Genomic DNA, 11,076 nt, shown 5'->3' on the forward strand with positions numbered 1-11,076 from the left:
ATTATGTGTAAACCACCATCAATCGGATGAGCAGAAATGCAATATAAGTCATGATAGTAAAAGAAGTAAAACGCTATATTTGAATAGATTTTCAAAAACAATGAAAACACAATCTTATATCCGGGTAGTTTTAAATGAAAGTACAATGTAATCTACAACAGATGTAGAAAGAACATTCTATTGATGCGAAAAAAAAAATCATCTTTTGACCGATTTATGCAACCGAGACAAACTATTTTGTCTGGAAAGCATATTCTATTTAACAAAAGTGTAACTTATAACTTGTATTGAGCAGAGCCATCGAGTAATGAAAATTTTTGAAGAGGGATAACACATGTCTGTCCATACTTTCCTTCTCTGTTAAAAAAAGTGAGAAACAACGAAATCAAATAAGCATATATAGTAGTTCTTCTATTTGATGCTACCACAAGGTTCTTCTTGATCATTAAAATTTAAAACATAAAATTTCACATAAGAAGTTAAGAACTTGGTACCTTACCTTTCAGAGTAGCAAAATCCCGAACCTACGAAAAGAAAGCTTAAGCGTCAGTGATCCAACAATTGGATCTATCCAGTTTCATATATTGGAATTTGGAAACCTGAAAAAAAAACAGATATGAAGTTTGACATAGAAAAAATTAAAATTGCACATCAAACCGATGCATAACGAAAGAAATAACAATGCACTTCCATTTTTTTCTTAGTTATATATAAAGCTTAGATACTACTAGAGATCAAATTTACCAGATTCACTTACAGAGCCGGAACCTTGAATTGACTGTTAAGTCACTTGGGGCCAAACCTTGAAACCATGAAACATATGTTAGTCTTCTACCCATATCCAAACTAATATAAGCAAAAGAAAAACAACTAAATGTCTGCTGATCCATCATTATAACCTGCAAAAAACAACAAATTTCACATAAAATTCAACAGAATCATCAAAATATAAATGTTTGTTATTGTACAAATAAAGGGGAGATACATTCAAAATAAGTAAACCAACAGGGGAGGCAATAGGGGAGGCAATGAGCATTGACTTGAAACACATAATGATAAAAGCAATATGTGGATCTGTGGTGACATATCATTCACCTTAACATGAATTTCCAATAAAAGAACCTGTAATTGGTTATAAATAAATTAATTATAATAACAGTTTGCACAATAAAATAAAGCAATGCAGAAATAAAAAAAAGAAAATATACTTTCATTTCCACCCAGCTTGTTAATTTGCATCCACGAATGCTTTCATGAAGTTCTGTGTCTAACACATTTTTGGCTTGTTTCGGGACCCACTCCCACATGATGATGATGATCGTGTCATTAGGCCGCATAACTCTCCAGGTGATGCAGAAACTGTCTTTTTGACTTGCATTGACTTTGTGGATAATCCCCTACAAGAAGTTCTAGCTTAAATAATCATAATTTACAAAGTTATTTACACAATTAATAGCTGTTACGATAATTATATAACTTTTAAAAGTTTTAGTGATTGATACGTTTGGCATCAGAATATTCTTTTGGTGAGACAAATCATCATCTATTGTTGTTGTTGGTAGCCATTACTTCTTCTTCACTGCCCTGAAAATCAATCAAAAAAACAAAACAACACAAAATATAATTCATATTTTTTTAACATTGAAAACATATCAAGATTGAAAATGTAGTATTCCAAGTTATGTCTGTTTTGTTTATGGAGCATGAAATATGGCGAGAAAACATGCAAACTACAAATCCATAATATGTTTTGTCCGTGCTCCATTTGTAAATAGTGGAGTGATCATATCTAAGGAAAATATAATCAACAAATAACAAAAGAAAATTAGATAAATAAACCAACGTTGTGCCTAAGTAGCTTACTCTTATAATGATTGTCGACTACCGTTTAACATTGTTGACATAACCTAAAAAGCTAAAGCATTATAATCAGTCTTAAAACAAAGCATACAAATTTTGTTAAAACTGACTTCATGTGCAATGAAATGCACCTGTCAAAATTAACAAAGTTATGAAGGAGTTGATTTACATACTTCTCATATGAAGCAAGTGCTATTAGGTCATGTTGTGGTTCCTCAACCTACAAAATGCATAATCTTGATAAAGTCAAACAAAAATATCAAACAGGTGGCATGCAAGGGGATATAAAAAAACAATTACTGACCGTTTGGTTTTTGTAGAACCTTTCTTTTCCCCCTTTTGTTTATTATTCCTGAATCAGGTTGTCGGGTACTCTTCATTCTCCGTTGGTGGTGGCATCTAAGAGACGATGAAAGAATCAAAAAATTAACTGTCATGCGTTTAACAGATGAAGAAAATATAAACACAATTAAATTTCATGAATAGAGATAATGGATGAAACTTGTTTGCAAATTGAAACAATATATCCCCAAGACATAACTGCGGTATTTTCTTTTCAGTAGTTCATATCGATGTTGGATTCAAAAATTGGTATTGTTGGTCTCACAAATCCAACTACATAAAGTGATTACCTGATAAGGAAGGACCTTCATGGGAAAAAGTAAAAGGCATGTTATTTAGCAGCACCAAAAAAAACACTTGTTTCAAACTTTGTCATTCTTCTTTGTAAACTCCCGAAAGTGATTTCTTAAACAAAATCAACGAAATTGGTAATTAGCATCAAATTAGGGTAATTAATTTAAAACATGCATCAGATGAAGGTGGCCCATATATTAAAATTAGGCATTTGGTGCATAATGACGTTAATGAAAATGGATGAGCGTAAAAATGGGGAATTAACAGATAATAAATGTTTTTTTTTTCTGGAAATTTAAAAGCTCTTGCGTTTCTTAATCCCAGGTTAAACAGAGAGAGTTAATTGAAAATAACTCTAACTTAATCACTCAAAATTGAAATCATTAGATGTTTTTTACCTGGCTATCAAAGTTTTCTGATCCCTTAATACCAGCGATGTGTTGAATCGATTGCTGAAACTTTGTCGATTCCTAGTCCTGAAGCGATTGTCCTCTTCCATCTAAAACGTGAAGGACAGGATCAGTTGAAGCGGTGGAGAAAGTTTAGAGATAAGAAAGGGTTCTTCTATTCATAGACGAAGCAGAAGCAGAGGCGGAAACAATACATAAACCATAAAAGAAGATGGAAAGACGAACCCGAAACGGAAGGGAAGGACGGAAGCGGAATTGGAAGACCGAATTGAATCGATTGCTGAAATCATTCAGTTCTCTTGCGTAAACCCCAAATTAAACTACCTGGTAGTAAATCTGCGATTATGCCCTGTGCCTCCCAGATTCTTCCAATAATCCTCGACAAACGCCGACTTTTCCTCAAATATCCTCATAAAACAAACACATAACAGTTATAGACAAAAAATAACATCGAATCAAAAGAAAGCAACAAACATAAATTAAACTGAGAAAGAGACGGATTGTGGTGGTGAGAAGATGAAGCAATTTGAGCTCAATCGTGGATATATATACTCTTCTGAATTTTGAAAGCTGGTTTCTTGAGACCAAATTTTGGATCTGGAGCTGATGTTTGGAAGCGTTCACAGAAGCGGTATGGGTTGGTAGGCGTCGACCTCATCGGTTGATCTCTCCGGTTCATCGACAATCGATGGTGAGGAGGTGGGTCGATGAATCGGAGCACCAGTTGGAGAAGACAGGTGTCGCTCATCGCAGGGACGTTAGCGATTGAAAGCCCTAATCTTCAGCTTCGCTTTGAGGTCGAGAATCGGTTTGTAGTATCACAACCACCACCACTCCACTGCCATGATGCCTTACTGCCATCGTTGACCCTCCCACCTTGCCACCTTCATCTGACCAAGAGCATCGACAAACGTCATCGCCACCAATTTCCTTCGTATTTCTTCTCTATCTTCTTTATCGAGATCTTTCATCTCGTCATTGATTAATTTTTTCAGCAGATCGATCAACTCGGAGAAGACAAAGTTGCATGATCGATCGACTCGGAGAAGACAAAGTTGCATGCTGAGGGCGGAGGTCGAGCAGATCGAGTGGAGCCCTAATCGAAATACAGAAGGAGGTGGAAAGGAAAAGGATGAGGTATGTAGAAGGTTGAAGCGGTCAAAGCGGTGGAAGGATCTGGAACTAAAAAGGAGCGGTGTATCGATAACCCACTAAACTTATATACATTAATGACATTATTAAGGGACGAAACTGTAATTCAATAAAAGAAGCGGACCACTTCTGTCACATAATAAACAGGGACCAGTTCTGCCAACAACTTAGGAACTTTACTGTTCCTAACTTTCATTTCTTTAATATATATATATATATATATATATATATATATATATATATATATATATATATATATATATATATATATATATATATATATATATATATTTAACTCTTATGCAAATATAAATATATTACGGGTAATTGGGGTATGCTTAATCCGTAAGACATAACATTTCAAAAATCTAATAACTATTTTGTGTTGTTTTCTGATTGGCTGCAAAATCATTCATTGATTATAAAATAAACTGAAAACAAGGAAGCATATTAAAATAGGAATATAACCATATGGTGTGAAAGGCGAACAACCGACCAAATTAACTAAAAAACAAAGTCGGGCGGTTTGAACATAAAATTAAGTTTGCACTTTGCATCAAAATTATTTGAATTAATTTGTTCAAAATTTCAAATGAAATTATGTATCAAAATACAATCATAAAAAACGTACTAAGATACATGGGTAGTAAAATTAAGTTTACATGGGTAGTAAAATTAAGTTTGAAACTCACCGTTTGAATGACTGTATTTGATATGAAATAATTATATTATCCTAACGTATATCTGAAACTTAAGGAATAATATATATATATATATATATATATATATATATATATATATATATATATATATATATATATATATATATATATATATATATATATAGGGCTAGGTTATAACGTAGATGAACAACTATTGTACGGACGTGTGGACAATGCTATTTTATGAGAATTACTCAAAGAATAAGTTGTTTAGTAATTTGAATACGCTCAAACTCACACAATTATTGTCATTTCCTTGCATTCTTACTAATTCTTATTCATTTTTGTTCTCACGCATCGTTTTTCACTCTTTTTCATTCTTACAGAATACGACTCAATAAATATCTTAACAACATTTTGACAGAATGAGCATAATAACAAAAAGTCTATAATAACCTTATAGATAATTTAATTGGTGAGAATGCGTGATAATGACAATAGTTATGTAAGATTGAACGTATTCACATTATCAAAGAACATATTTTCTTTGTCATTCTCACAGAATAGCACTGTCCGCACAATAGATGTCAATCCACATTTGAACCTAGTTCTCTCTCTCTCTCTCTCTCTCTCTCTCTCTCTCTCTCTCTCTCTCTATATATATATATATATATATATATATATATATATATATATATATATATCGGAGGGTTCAATTGAGAAAAAAAAGGTTGAGAATGGGGGAACCAATTTCACCCAATCATTTAATGAGCTTAAAAAACATAAAAACACGGTGGCAAACTTGTAAATAATCTAAAAACATTACACCGTCAGGGCAATTGTGTAATTTCATCGCACATCAAATCTTGACAACAAAACCATCATTTCCCTCTTCGAACACATCATCGTTTCCCCCATAACACGAAAACCATTTATAGAAGGATTCAATCACAGAAAGCATTCTCAACATCGTGAAGAACAAATCGAAGAAAAATGTCTTCCGACGAAAACCTAAACGAAACCATTTCCTCACTGTTGACTATGAAAGATAATCATCGACGACTTTTTCTTCGATTTTTAACGATTTGTAATCATTTCTAAACTTATCATTTGATTATTTGAAATTTTTCGTAATCGTCGTTCATTATTAGTTGATTTAGAACTAAAAATTTTGTATTCACACTATTCATTCTTCAAACTAGGTTGTTTACTTCAAATTTTGTGATCCTCGTTCATTCTCGTAATCCTCCTTCATTATTACTTGATTTACTTGAAATTTTTATAATAATCATCCTTTATTAGTTGATATATAAATGATTTTACATCTTCTCTTCATTTTCATACTTATTCACAACTTTTTTATTAAAATATAAACGTTACTTCACATTTCACTTATGTTGTCCCAATATTAACTACTTACCCTTACAGAAACAACACCAACAGTGAAGCATATATATATATATATATATATATATATATATATATATATATATATATATATATATATATATATATATATATATATATATAACGAAAAACAAAAACCACTGAAAAAGGTAAATAAAATAGGTATTCCATTTAGATCTGATTAACTTTATTAATATGTGATTGCCAACATTTTGATGAGATTTTACTTAAAAATACAACAGAAAATGAAGATACTGAAGATAATTTTGTTTTGATAGGTTTTGTTTACTTCTGAACACAACAAAACTAAGTTATATATGTTATATTCACATATGAATAGAACTTAATTTGCTGTCATATATACATTATTCAAATATGAATACAACAAAAATGAATTATATATGTTCTATTCACATATGAATATAACATACATATTCATATGTGAATAAAAAATATGAATATATATGTTTTATTCAAATATTCATTTATGAATATAAAATAGTGTCTTTGTAAAATGTATATCAAATTCATTTTTCTTCTACTCACTAATGAATGAAGGTAAGAAGATTAAAATTTTTGATAAAGACCCACCAACAATGAGAGAAACACATTCAATGTAGAAAAATCACAAAGGTATAAAATTCATATCATATCTTGTATATCTCTACTATAATTTATGAATAACTTGTATATCCTTGCTATAATTTTCCTCTATTAACATATGAATACTTCAATCTGGATATGTTTTATATTAAAAAAAAACTATTGAATTCCTATATTCATATATGAATAAATATATATATGGCTTAGCTTTATTTGTATTCAAAAGCTAATCATATTGGAATGGAAACAATTATTCATACATTTATGTTGTTTTGTTTTGGAACATTTTTCTTTTGAAATTGGTGATTGATCTTCAGTATCTTCACATATGAATATAACATATATATTCATATGTGAATATATAAATATGGATATATCTGTTATATTCATTTATGAATAACTTGTATATCCCTGCTATAATTTTATTCTATTAACATATGAATACTTCAATCTGGATATGTTTTATCTTAAAAAACTATTGAATTCCTGTATTCCTATATGAATAAATATATATGGCTTAGCTTTGTCTGTATTCAAAAGCTAATCATATGTGAATGAAAACAACTATTCATACATTTATGTTGTTTTGTTTTGGAACATTTTACTTTTGAAATTGGTGATTGATCTTCAGTATCTTCACATATGAATATAACATTTATATTCATATGTGAATATATAAATATGGATACATATGTTCTATTCATTTATAAATAACTTGTATATCCCTGTTATAATTTTCTTCTATTAACATATGAATACTTCAATCTGGATATGTTTTATATTAAAAAATTTATTGAATTCATGTATTCATATATGAATACATATATATGACTTAGCTTTGTTTGTATTCAAAAGCTAATCATATGTGAATGGAAACAATTATTCATACCTTTATGTTGTTTTGTTTTGGAACATTTTTCTTTTGAAATTGGTGATTGATCTTCAGTATCTTCACATATGAATATAACATATATATTCATATGTGAATATATAAATCTGGATATATATGTTCTATTCGTTTATTCATTTATGAATAAAAAATAGTTTCTTTGTAAAATGTATTTCAAATTTACATATCTTCTACCCACTAATGTATGAAGGTAATGATGGGTTTTGAGCACTATAACAATCCTATGGTGCACATACAACTCTAATGTTTTGGATCTAAGTTTTCTCAAGTTATACATGCAATTTTCTATTATCCAAAGCATGAACCCTAACTAGCATACAGTTTTGAGATTTACATCATAAAACAAGTTAGATGAATACCTATTTGTTGTAGCTTGTAGAACTTGGCCTTTCAAGATCTTAGTACCTCAAATGTGATACCTCAAATAAGTCACAAACACCAAGAACAATGGAGGATTATGAGAGAGAGGCTAGGAGGCACCAAAATCGGCTAGGGTTTCTTCTTGGAAGTCTTGGCCGATTTTAGGAGTGCTAGGGGTTACATTTATAGTGTGGAATTCCTAGGGTTTTAACTTGTAAACCCTAATTCATTTACTTAGGCCTTTAAGCAATCCAATAATCCATATGATAGGCCCTTTGGACTAAATCTTCATAGACTCTCACATAGATTTAGTCCATCCCTAATTAACATGGATCATTAGCCCAAACTCTATGTATTACTGATTTACCTAATCAGTCCCCGTTAATTCAATCAGTCTCTTTTGATCACTAAATTAATTCCAAATTAATTCATGATCAATACCAATTAAAAAATATGATTTCTCAATTAATATATTATTCTTATAATATATTAATAAATCACAAATAACCTCTTCCTCAAAAATCCATCCTATCAAATTGCTCTGGTGAAGGCAACCCAAAATGTGACATCCCCATTTTCGCGGCCAGAAAAGACCGATTTGTTTATGCTTTGTTTGAAAATCAGAGTAACATTTTAGAGAAAAGTGTTGCGAAATTTGTTCCCAAAAGAAAATATGATAAAGATTTATCAAAGCATTCCCGAAGAAATGTATTTCATTATATTAAACCTCGGGATGTCATTGTCAATAAAGATCAAAAGCATAAACAGAACAACATAGGCTTTACAACATTTATTTATATCTACTGGCCTATAATCCATAATCCATCATCAAGTCATCCAACTATGCTCTTGTGCCACTACCTGTAATACAAGAAACTGAGTGGGTCAGGCTTGTGAGCTTGGTGAGCACATAGGTTTTTCAACCCACAATAAATAAGTTTATTAATTTCATCAAACCAATCAACCCGATTACTCATTCCCGTTATCCTCACTTTACGTCCCTAAAACACCTATCATAAGGGACCTAGCCAAAGGATTATCATCGGGATGAACACTACTGCTAAGGGTGTTCCTTAGCAATAAATGTCCGTAAGGTAACCATGCGGGGGATGGAGTACACCGGTGAACACATCGTTCACAAACACCTACAGGTTGCGAGCCTGCTAGCGTTCCACTGGACTGTCTAGAATAGTATGTGGTCGTCATCTATACTCCGCTAGATGATTGGATCATCGTCAACATCAAGGCCTCTCATCGTTTTATTTCATCACACACCAACTATTACATCTATCCATGTTTTACCCAACATATTTGTAGATATAAAATACATATACAGTTTAAATCATTTAAAACATGTATAAAATGTTCATCCAACATAGATATCAGGTAAACAGATAATATGCACACATAGCACGTAATTTATATAAAATACGTCATATCTATGTGTAAGATGAAAGTAAATATGCACTCACTTGTTAAAGTGATGATTCCGAACTCAGACAACATTTCGCTTAATTTATTTTCTTTCGACGAAACCTAGTATCATTACCACTGGATTTTAGTCTAATATTCATTGCGACTAATTATTATTCTAGATTCATCATTAACTCAGAGTCTACGTCACGATCTATCAAGTAAGGATCAGCCAGGTAGGACAGTTGGGAGGCAGGACCATTTCGGCATATAGTTTTTCTGAAATCCAACAACCAAACCCAACGTGACCATTCTAGAAACCTCTCCCGTAAGTAGTTCAATCAGTATAACGACTTTGAATCACTGATAAATCTTATATATAGGTTCATAATAATTATATTATATTTAAATATAAGCTATATTTAAAATAGGGTAGACGTATCTCACTTACAGTGGGTTTTCTTAAAAACTGGGTTCCGCTGGAGTAGAGCTTCTTAGCCGAAAAGTTCTTTTTCTCGGAGCCGTCGGGCGCTCCGGGGCTTTCCTCTAGCACCTTGAGGTTATTAGGGCTTTAGAGGGGTTTTGGGAGTCTAGAGAGAAGTTAGAGAGAGAAATAAAGGCTTGGGGTGTGAAGAAAATATGAATAATTCATCCTTTATTTATAGGGGTTTGATCATAGAGTAGGCCCTAAGTTTCGTCCGTATCTTCCACGTATGAGATCTGTTTTCTACGTTATTTATATCCACGCGTTTATATTTACGAGTACTACAACTTTCATTTAGACCTCGTCGGCTAATTCTCATTCTATCTTCGATTTACAAAACTGTATCGAATTTATCGCGCTCGAAGAGTAGGGACTAAGTTTCGTCCATATCTTTAACATATGAGCTCTATTATCAACGTTATTTATATCCACGCATTGGTATTTAAGAGTACTACAACCTTCATTTAGACCCCGTCGGTGAATTCTCATTTTATCTCAGATTTACAAAACTGTATCGAATTCGCCGCGCTCGAAGAGTATGGACTAAGTTTCGTCCATATATTTCGCATACGCGCTCCGTTTTCGAATGTATTTTTACCGTTGAACTCCTATTAACGATATATTCATTTCTTATTTAGATTATTTTGGCTAAAAATCAACCGATCAAAAATTCAAATTCCGGGCTGTGCACTACTATGCTAAATCTTAGAAAAATCGTAATTTCCTCATACGAAGTCAGATTTGGACGTTCTTTTTACGCATGCTCTCGGTTTAACGTATACTACGACGTTTTTTAGATTGCTAAGGCTAAAAAGTATTTTATCAAAAATTCACTTTTTACGTTACGCGGTGTCATGCCGGTTTAGCCGTAAAACTTCGACAAGTCATAACTTCTTTGTTATAACTCGGATTTCAACGTTCTTTATATCTCCGGAATCCTTGTCACGACCACTAAAACTTTCTTCATAGATATCGGGTTTATCTATTATTTTAGTTTTGACGCTTATTTTCATTCTTAATTTATTATATCGTTATAAACAAGTATATAAGCACATAATTCACATAATTCCTCTTTATTACATCAAAATGAGTTACAATGGTTGACCCTAACTATTACATCATTATACTAATGCTTAGCCTAGAAACACGGTCGTTACAATTCTCTCTCCCTTATGATGA

General features: G+C 31.8%; 2 long non-coding RNA genes across 2 annotated transcripts; both read right to left on the reverse strand.

Annotated features, from left to right (window-relative positions):
* Nucleotides 1-213: 213 nt before the first annotated feature.
* On the reverse strand, nt 214-875 carry LOC145114960 (uncharacterized). The gene is made up of 3 exons (XR_013711356.1): nt 745-875; nt 500-599; nt 214-357 (listed from the first exon to the last, which is right to left on the reverse strand). It is a non-coding gene; the product is annotated as an uncharacterized LOC145114960 (long non-coding RNA).
* Nucleotides 876-2,162: 1,287 nt separating this feature from the next.
* Nucleotides 2,163-3,990, reverse strand: LOC145117471 (uncharacterized). The gene is made up of 4 exons (XR_013712679.1): nt 3,132-3,990; nt 2,895-2,995; nt 2,493-2,607; nt 2,163-2,259 (listed from the first exon to the last, which is right to left on the reverse strand). It is a non-coding gene; the product is annotated as an uncharacterized LOC145117471 (long non-coding RNA).
* Nucleotides 3,991-11,076: the final 7,086 nt, after the last annotated feature.

This window comes from Lactuca virosa, chromosome 5 (genome assembly GCF_052849685.1).
Source record: "Lactuca virosa cultivar CGN04683 chromosome 5, Lactuca_virosa_CGN04683_v6, whole genome shotgun sequence".
NCBI classification, from domain to species: Eukaryota; Viridiplantae; Streptophyta; class Magnoliopsida; order Asterales; family Asteraceae; genus Lactuca; species Lactuca virosa.